Source organism: Nothoprocta perdicaria, unplaced genomic scaffold (genome assembly GCF_003342845.1).
Source record: "Nothoprocta perdicaria isolate Ctin4 unplaced genomic scaffold, notPer1 scaffold_4, whole genome shotgun sequence".
Taxonomy (NCBI): domain Eukaryota; kingdom Metazoa; phylum Chordata; class Aves; order Tinamiformes; family Tinamidae; genus Nothoprocta; species Nothoprocta perdicaria.
The window spans coordinates 1,241,666-1,250,602 of record NW_020455643.1 but is presented as its reverse complement, the minus strand read 5'-3'; the positions used below and the strand labels follow the sequence as shown (position 1 = coordinate 1,250,602).

General features: G+C 46.0%; 1 long non-coding RNA gene across 1 annotated transcript; it reads left to right on the top strand.

Annotated features, from left to right (window-relative positions):
- The first annotated feature begins 733 nt into the window (after positions 1-733).
- On the top strand, positions 734-1,568 carry LOC112952504. The gene is made up of 2 exons (XR_003250404.1): positions 734-819; positions 1,463-1,568. It is a non-coding gene; the product is annotated as an uncharacterized LOC112952504 (long non-coding RNA).
- Positions 1,569-8,937: the final 7,369 nt, after the last annotated feature.

The window sequence follows — 8,937 nt, the reverse complement described above, 5'->3', positions numbered from 1 at the left end:
GGCATCCCCAGGTAGTGACCAATGCCCAGGTGTGTGGGAATGTGCAGTTCTCGCACTCACTACAGGAGAACAACCCTGGGGCCACGTTTGAAATGCTGAATGTATCTTTGTGTCTTGAGGGCAGGCCTGGGGGCCTGAGTCTGTCTACAATGGTCCAATATACTGTATTTTGTCTCTTCATTTCAATCTTCTTTTAATCTATGGCTCTAATACCTGCACAGCAACACCTTTCCTTCCGCTTCTGTGTCTCTGTCAGTCACTTTTTCCAGTCCACTCCTCTTTTCATTTTTCTTTTACAAAGTTTACCTCTGTTCTTTCTATCTAAAAGATTGAATTGTGATTAATGGAGGCAACAGAGCAGTGAACACTTGGGATTGAAGTGCAAAGCACAGGTCACCTCTTGGTTTCAGGAAAGATGGGCCTTGCCAGAGCAAATCCATCAGCTGGGGTGTCTATTAATAGACAGACATTATCCCTTGATTTGGTAGGTAGGCTCTGCAGGATACTTCTTAAAGAAACTGCTGCCCAGTAAATGCTGGGAAGGTGTTGGCGAGCAGCAGGCACTGGAGGGCACCCGCAATAAGTGGCGTTCTCGCTGCCGTAACGCAGAGTTGCCATCTCGCACGGGCCGCGCTTGGACTAACCCGTCAGTCTGGGAGGAATTCACATTAAAACAGCAGTTTTAATTTTCCATCTCCTTTCTATGAACTTTACAGGTAGCAATTCCTTCCTGCAGCTTTATCCCAGCAAACGCCACTGGAAGTGCTGCTTGTGTCGGCGCTAGGGGAAGCGTGGGGCAGAAAACACTTGTCACCAGAGGTGCGTATTATTTGCTGTGATATCTTTTCTGCTATTTCACACAGGTCAGAGATCTTACAAATTACATAGGTTCCTAAGAATCAGTAATTTTAAAGGCGTCTCTTTCTTCTTCTGAATTCTGATTAATTTCACGAGATAAAGTATCCCTATGTATCCACATCTAAAGCATCCACATCAGCCGGATGTGTCGGGGTGGAAAGTGTCCCTGTAGACGTTGTTAAACACCGAGGAGGGACAGGCAACGCCAAGTTATTTAATGGGCACCCGAGGCTTCTGTTATAACATGATGCCTCCCGCAGAGAAAGTCAACAAGCGCTGTGGATACGCTGCATTCCCCATCAGGCCTGTTAATTTTAGGAAAGGCCTAGATTTGTGCATGTTGTTTGGGTCATTACTTTTTGGATTAACAAACACAGCTTGATGCGAGGTCCAGAAATGCCAGAAATGCCTCTTGTCCACCAAGGGATTTCAGCAGCTTTTTAACTGTTAACAGACTCTTTAAATATAGCATAAATTGATGAAACCAGTGAATGGAGGAGAAATGAGGAGAGACACCTCTCATCCCTTTGGCTGATAACGTGAACTTACACTCTGCTAATGACGTCTGGAGGAGACAGAGGATCTCCTTGTTGGTATTTTCTAGTGCAGGAATGAGGACACACAAATGGTGGATGGCCCCAAATGCAGAAAGTGTGTCCAAAAGTTGAAGATTTGTCACGCGAAACTCTGCGTGCTGAAATTTTACGTGAGTTGACAAATGGGGAAATACTTTGGCGAAAAGTCTCAGCAAAAGTGCAAAGATAGCAACTCTGGCCTGAGAAACTCCTGAATTTGCTGGGAGGATGCCTGAAGAAGTCACTGCGTGGCCAGTTTGGGTCCTGTTTGCTTCAAAAACCTGCATGGGGGCAGGATGTTGTTCTGCGTGGAGGCTCATCCAATGTGGCCATCATGAAGGCGATGCCAGGCCCAGCTGCCCTCCCCTTAGAGCTGCCCCATGGATGCTTTGAGCAGTGCAAGCGCTGGATGCTCTGAGGAAGCTGCTGGTGGGATGGACTTCTGTTAAAACTACACTTTTGTTGAGCTTTGGGTGCATGTAAGGTTATTTATAAAGAGCACAGACCTTTAGAGGAAGTCTTGTCTTGCTCATAGAGTCACTAGAAGAAAGGAGCAAATATCTGGCTTGAAACTCTGTATTAGTGGTGCAGGCATGTGAAAAATAGGACTGTCCAGATAGTTGGCTTTGACTTCAGTGGGTTTCATCTGGTTTAATCACTTCAGTTTCCTATTAAGATCCAGTGCAGTAAAAAAAAAAAACAGCAATTATGGTAAACTGTGAGGGTTTTTTTAGTAATGATCTATGTGAACAGTCTTAAGGGGGACAAGTGACCTGTGCCAGTCATTTGTACCAGTTTCATCACATGACCAAAGCAAAATTACAGCTTTTTCCAAGACCATGTACAGTCAGCAAAGTCATTTTCTGATTCAGAATAAAGTCACAGAAAGTCCTTCTTCCAACTGATGGGAACATCTGAACTCCTGAAGCTGAAAGTTTCCTACTTTCAGGTTCAGGAGACCTGCACAGACCGTGCAGAGTTTCTAAGTCAGCCTGTATAGAGTGATTTTTTTTTTTTTCTTTGATGTGTTTCTTTCAAGGTATTTTTGTCCAAGACAGTGTTTGCGCTGCAAAGTCCTCACTTTGAGGTGCCTCCACAGAATGGTTTTTCTCCATAGGTGATCAAGCAAATCCCCAAGGACAAAAGTGTCATTTAAAAAATGTTAATTTGAATTTAATCAGATATAATCCATAATCAGGCATACATACAAGTACATACTTATAAGTAATGCAAGATAAATGTAGTGTTTCTCTCGTGAACACCTCTGGTTAGCTTTGTTCCCTGTCCCTTGTTCAGTGCCTGTTGCCACCCTCACCACTAAGGTGCAGGATTAACCCTGCAAGGTTCGTTGCTAATTAATGTACCAATCTATGTTGTTGGTACCGCTGCAGTGGGCTGACAGGTCAGCCTGCAGGACACAGCTGCTCTTCTGGTTTTCTGAACATTTCGAAGTCTAGATATACTTATGGCCAAGCACAAAAATGTTACTAAATTTCGATTGTTTCTTTTGTAGTAAAGTGCTGCCTCCTGCTGGGTAAAAGGTATTATCATAAAGTCTTTCTTTAGTAATAACTCTGTAATTTGTATTTTTTTTCTTTCACCCAAGTTTAGGAAAGGGCATTTTAAACATTATTCTATGAGCAACTAAATGGAAAAAAAATCATTTAAAAAAAAAAAAAAAAACCTATTCCAGAAGGAATCAAGCTAACTCCAGACAGAAGGGCTGCCCAGGAAAGTAAGCGGATATTTCCAGAGCGAGCGTGCCCTTTCCTGAGCGCAGAGGGATGCGGTCAAGTGCGCCACCAGCACGCGGGTGCACTTACCTTAAATAGAATAACCACGTGTGCTTCAGTCCAAACCTCCTCACTCATGCAAAAGAGCAAAGGGCTCTGTGTTGTTATACATGTATTCCTTGCATCTGTTTGTCACCAGCTTTGGGAAGTATCAGCAAATGAGACTACGGATCTTTCCAGGACCTTGATAAGGTTGATCCTTGAGAAACTCCTAATCCAGACTGAGGTCTGTTCCAAAAATAAATGACAGAATTATCACATTACACTGACTAAAAGGAGAATTATGTTAAACAGAAATCCTACTTCATTATTCTACAGTTTGGGAAATATGGATGGTAATGATATTAATTCCTATTTCTGACAATTGACAATCAGTGAACAGAACGTTCGCCTACTTGAGTAAATGACCTGCTAACATTAATATTGAGGTCATGCCCTTGTTTCTAATTAACTGGTGCTGAAATTACTCTGGGATATGTCTATAAATAGATATATTGGTCTTGCCTTGAGTAACTCAGAGCATCTGCTCTTTACCCGATTCTATGTGGTGTCCAGGGCTTTTCTTAACGGTGCCAAAGAGCATTTGGGAAAGTTCTGCCTAAGTCTATATTGATTTTTTTTTTCCCCTTTGCCCCCTTTTGTTTTTTCCCCTTCAGTCCTGCTGGGAGGGAGACAGAGCTCTCTGATGACACTAAGCTGATCTTAGTGTCGGCAAACTATCCTTTTTTTCCCATCTGTAAATGATTTGTGGTCTATTCATGGTGATATCTGGTGCATATTTAATACTGCTGATGGTTATATCAGCTAGGAAGGTCTTGTCTACCTATTAACAATTAAATTTCCTCCTGTGTGCTAGTGAGGGTCTTGGCAAGGGGGTAGCTATAACGAACCATTCATCCTTCCTGTTTGCCTGACCTGACCCAGAAATGACCGTTTTGTGGCTCTTCTGCAAAGCTGAATTACCCCGCTAGATGGCACGCAACCACTCTAAAAGACCCCAAACAGGATTTTAAACAAGCGTAGCCACATAAAATTCACCTCTGAAAAACAGCTGTGGGAATTACGTTTGCCCTTATGGTTACCCTTGTAGAGTATTCCGAAGCTGGACTAATAATCACGATGTTATTAGCGAGGCATATTATTAATATCTCTTTCATGTAGTTATGACCATGAACCACAAGTAACAACACATTTATTGTCTTCTGCCAGAATAGTTGAAGGTGTCTTCCTAACTGTTCTCCTGTCAACTCACTGAATGAGGTGTTCTTGGTAAGGTCGTATATTGAGTTTAAGAAGCTGTGTTGTTTTGCTGTCTAAAAATGCCCTATTCTAGGCACAAGGACAGAATTTCCTGTTTTACTGCAATCAGTGGGAAATTTGCCAATGACTCGGTAGAGCTGAGATGCCAACTTAGATGCTGGAAGAGAAATAATATCCTTGATGGAGGCGCAGAGATGAAGAGGGAAGTACTTGATTCTTTCTTTGAATCATTCTGTAAGCACTGGGGCTGGTAAGATACCCCAAGTGCTTTATAGCAGAGAAAAGCTAGCAAAAGCAGGAAGAAATGTCTGAGCAGCTCACACCTCATTACAGCACTTCTAGAGTAAAAAAGGAAGGCAGCTGAAGTGTTGCTCGCCTCCAACAGCACCTCCTTTCTGCTCTGTGCTCTTCTGTGTTTGCCAGCTACTCTCCAATACCTGGGCACCAGCTGTAATACAAACACTTGGGTTCAGTACAGAAAGCAGCTACACAAAGGGCTCATTTCTGCACCAACAGAAGGGTAAAAGTTCTTGTTCCAAAAAAGCAGCCACAGAACAAGAGTTAGCATGTCAACCTGATTTACTTAAAAGGGGGTAGTCCTCTAGGTAAAACACTTAAAATGGGTTTAACTGAGTTTGTACAGTCGGAAAGCTTTTTTGTTGGCTGCAGCTTTAGGGTGTAGCCAAAGGTCTGGCGTGCAGCTAGCAGTGCTAAACTGCCTGTTACTCATTTTGTGCAGTACCCAGCTCGGTAAACACCAGTATGCAAAAGGCCTAAGCGGTGAGCGATTTGCCTGGTATTTGCATGTGACGAGGCCCTGCGGCACTGAGTAGGTCTTTGCGTGCGGGGGAAGCACCTGGCAGGGGTGCCCGTTGCTCGCAGCGAGATGTTTGCTGCGTTCTGCAGCTGCTCTGGCAAGCGCGGCGGGTGACACTTCCGACAGCGGCCGTCTCCGTGCGGCAGGGCAGGATGTGGCTGTGACTCTGCGCTCGCTACCGTCACACAGAGCTCAGAGAAGCGCTGCTCGATGCTACCCAGGCACCAGGGTGCTCGGCCTCCTGCTCGGATGAGGTTGCTGGAACCTTTTCCTCCTGCTGCAGAACAGGGTTACCAGAGGACTGGGGTGTCTGCCTGAGGCTGTCACGGGCCTCCTAAAGCAAAACAGCTCCTTAGTTGGATGCACAGAAAGCAAGGCAAGGCTCTCAGTACCACGAGCCTACAGAGCACGCCTTAGTCCCCATATAAACCCTTGCACCTGAGAAAGGTTCCCCCTAGGAAAACACCTGGGGCCCAGCCCAGCATCAGGACAGTGTGTGTGAGTTTGGGACTTGCAGGCTATTTGTGTCACAGCTGGTAATACTAAATCCAGGTGTTACAGAAAGCTCTCTACAGCACATCGTGTCCTGGGTATGCCCACAGGATCCCAGCTTCCCAGGCAGGCATCAGCCCCTGCTTGGTGAAAAGAGAAGAGGATAAACCCTCGTATGACACTATAACCTCATCGCTCTCCTCTAAAGCTGCAGACTCATGATGCAACCCCTAAAAATAGTCTAGGCCTGCCCCACTGGTGACAAATATTCTCCAGGATGAATAAGAGCTAAATACATCTCTCTGATGAGTGCCTCTCAAGATACAGCCTGTTCTTTTCCATCCCTCCGCAGCCCGGCCACATTGGCACTAGCGGCTCTGCCGTGATTCATTCCAGGTTAGTGCCTTGATCATTCACCTCTCCGCGCGCTCGCCTGTAGCTGCAGCCTGGTTTGATGGTGATGCATCTGCAAGGGCCACATTTGCCCCCAAAAGGCACCCGCACCGCCGGGCTGCAGCACAGACTGCCTGCTTCTCAGCACCACTTGGCAGCCAAGGTGTCATTTTACCCATCAGTGGTCGTTTTGGCCCATTGTCGACCCAAATATGAAGCGAGTGTCACTTGAACCACCTGCCTGTGTTTTGTTTGCATCTTTTCTTGATGGATTAAAAAAGTCACCTCCCTGCAGGGAGCAAAAAAGAGCAATGCCAGGAGTAACGTGGAGAAATGTGACCAAAGCCAACAGAACGGGAGTTCCAGGGAGTGGAAGGCAAACGATCAGTTATCACGACACACGCAAATGTTTATATAAAAGCCTGAGTTCATAATTACACTTCTGGTTTCATACCAAGTTATTCAGGGGAAAAACTTCAGATTTTAACTCACAATACTCATTTGCTCCTTTCTCTTTCAAGACCAAAGTAGCAGCTTAAGGAAACGTTCTGGGAATGATTTCAGAATCTTCACTGTTTCTCTGAGCTATTAATTTAGACTTCAAAATTGACATCCATCATTTTCAATTTTTTTTGTTTTTTAAAACCTGTTACTCCTGCCTAAGTAAATTTCATTTCTAAGTCTTTTTGTGCCAAACTTTTTCATTTTTTATCCATGCAGAGCCATGCAGATTCCATTCTGGAAGTGCGCTGCTTCCAACAGGAAGCTTTAGTGAAGCTGATATTTTTCACTAGGTGAGAGATAATTCTAGATTCTCAGCTAATTTATTAGATTCAATACAAAGAAATGAACTCACGCTCTTAAGGGGGTTGATTAAAAAATTCTACTCCAAAATATCTTGCACTTAAGAACTGATTTGAATGCAATAGGTAAAAATGAGTGCCTGATCTATTTGATTTGGTCAAGGAAAGATTAATGGATTTCACTGCCTAATGTCCTACCAAGTTTTCTTGTACCTGACATCAATCATTGTGTAAAGAAATTAGAATTTTCTTCTCCCAAACAAAACCCTTCTCTCCTATTAAGGTACTTACATGTAGCTAGTGGCAGTTCTTTGCTGAGAAATCTGTTCTTGTATTATCTTTTGTGAAGCATTTTGCTGGCAAACCTAAAAAATCACTGGGAAGTGCCAGGCCTGAGATTTCCCACTGGAAAATGCTGAGAACCGAGCTACGTCCTAAATCTGATGTCCGCTGCATGTACCTCTATGTGCACCCGGAGGGGAGGGACTGCCAATGTGGGCTCCCTTTCCTGCGCATTCTGTAGCAAAACAGATCATTAACGTGTCAATCTGCTTTCACAGATTGTTTGCACATTTAAAAAAAAAAAAAAAAGCTACAGGAGAGCTTTTCAGCACATCTAAAGCTTAACTGCGTGGTTACTGAGGGTGCTCAACTTCACTGACTTCAAAAATCTGTACATGAAGAATTTTTCAAGATGTACCAGCAGGTTGAGCCACCTGTACAAAGCCACTTCTCTTCGGTTTAAAGCATCTGAGTGTAATTTGGCAAGTTAAAACCACTGCAGAATGGGTGTGTGCATGAAGATAAAAAGGCACGGGCAAATCCCGCTGTTCTGACTGGCACCTGCTGTTTGCAGCTTGTTTTTCCTTCTCATTCCAGACCGCCCCGCTCACGTTGCTGACTGCAATCACACGAGGAAGGGCTGCCTGCCCTCTGCAAATACCAAGAAACTGGCCATCCTGTCACTTCCAGAGTAATTCCGTAATGTTCAAACCACTTCCCATTTCTCTCATCTTCAGGACACTCAGTTCACTCTGAACTGCTTCTGCCATTGCACAGATGTTCAGCATTAACAGCACGGCTTTCCTGAGCTCTTTTCGGCTCTGCGATACAACACAGAACACGAGAGCTTGCAGAACGACCCGAGACATTCCAGGTTGGTCTCGGTGCTCCTTCAACCTGTGTTAAGGCTGGTTTTAAACCTCTGGGCTGTGGAGTATGGGATTAAGGGAGAGGGCTTGGGAAGGGACCAGGGAAATGGGGGCACGTGAGCATTTCTGACTGAAGGGCAATCACGAGCCCGCACACACCACACCCTGCAGCACCAGGAAACCCCCAGGAGAGCAGTTAATGCTGCCCCAGGCCACTATGCCAGTGGCTGCTACCAGGCCGGCTTTCAAAGTCCACACTACGAGTGGGAAGAGGTGGTAAAAGCCAATGGTTTCTGCGATCCACGTTTACCTAGAGAACTTGCAGTGTTTTGAGTAAATATCATAACCAGGGCTAAAAGCAAGTCATGGAAACACTGCCAAGCACTGGATGTCCTCAGAAACAACATGGGGCCGCTCCGGTACCTCGGCTCACACCACGTGGCGGCACCTGCGAAGGCCTCGCAGCCAGTACCTCAATTCCCCACAGAATTTCCCCTGCTCTCGATTAAAATTCCGCATCTATCCCTGCCTATGGCCGCGCCCTTCCTGTCCTGGGCTCCCTCATCACGGCAGGCCGCGCGACCCCAAAGTCGCCGCGAGTTCCCGCTGCCACCCCGGCGCCCTCACACGGCCCCGCGCAACATGGCGGCGGCGCGCTGCCAATCCGCACCGGGCTGCCCAATCAGCGCGCGAGCCTGCCCGCCGGGGCGGGCCCCGAGCCCGCGATTGGCTAGTGCGGCGGGGAGCTAGTGCCGGCGGGCGCGCAGTGATACGCGGCGCGCGGGCCGAGGCGCG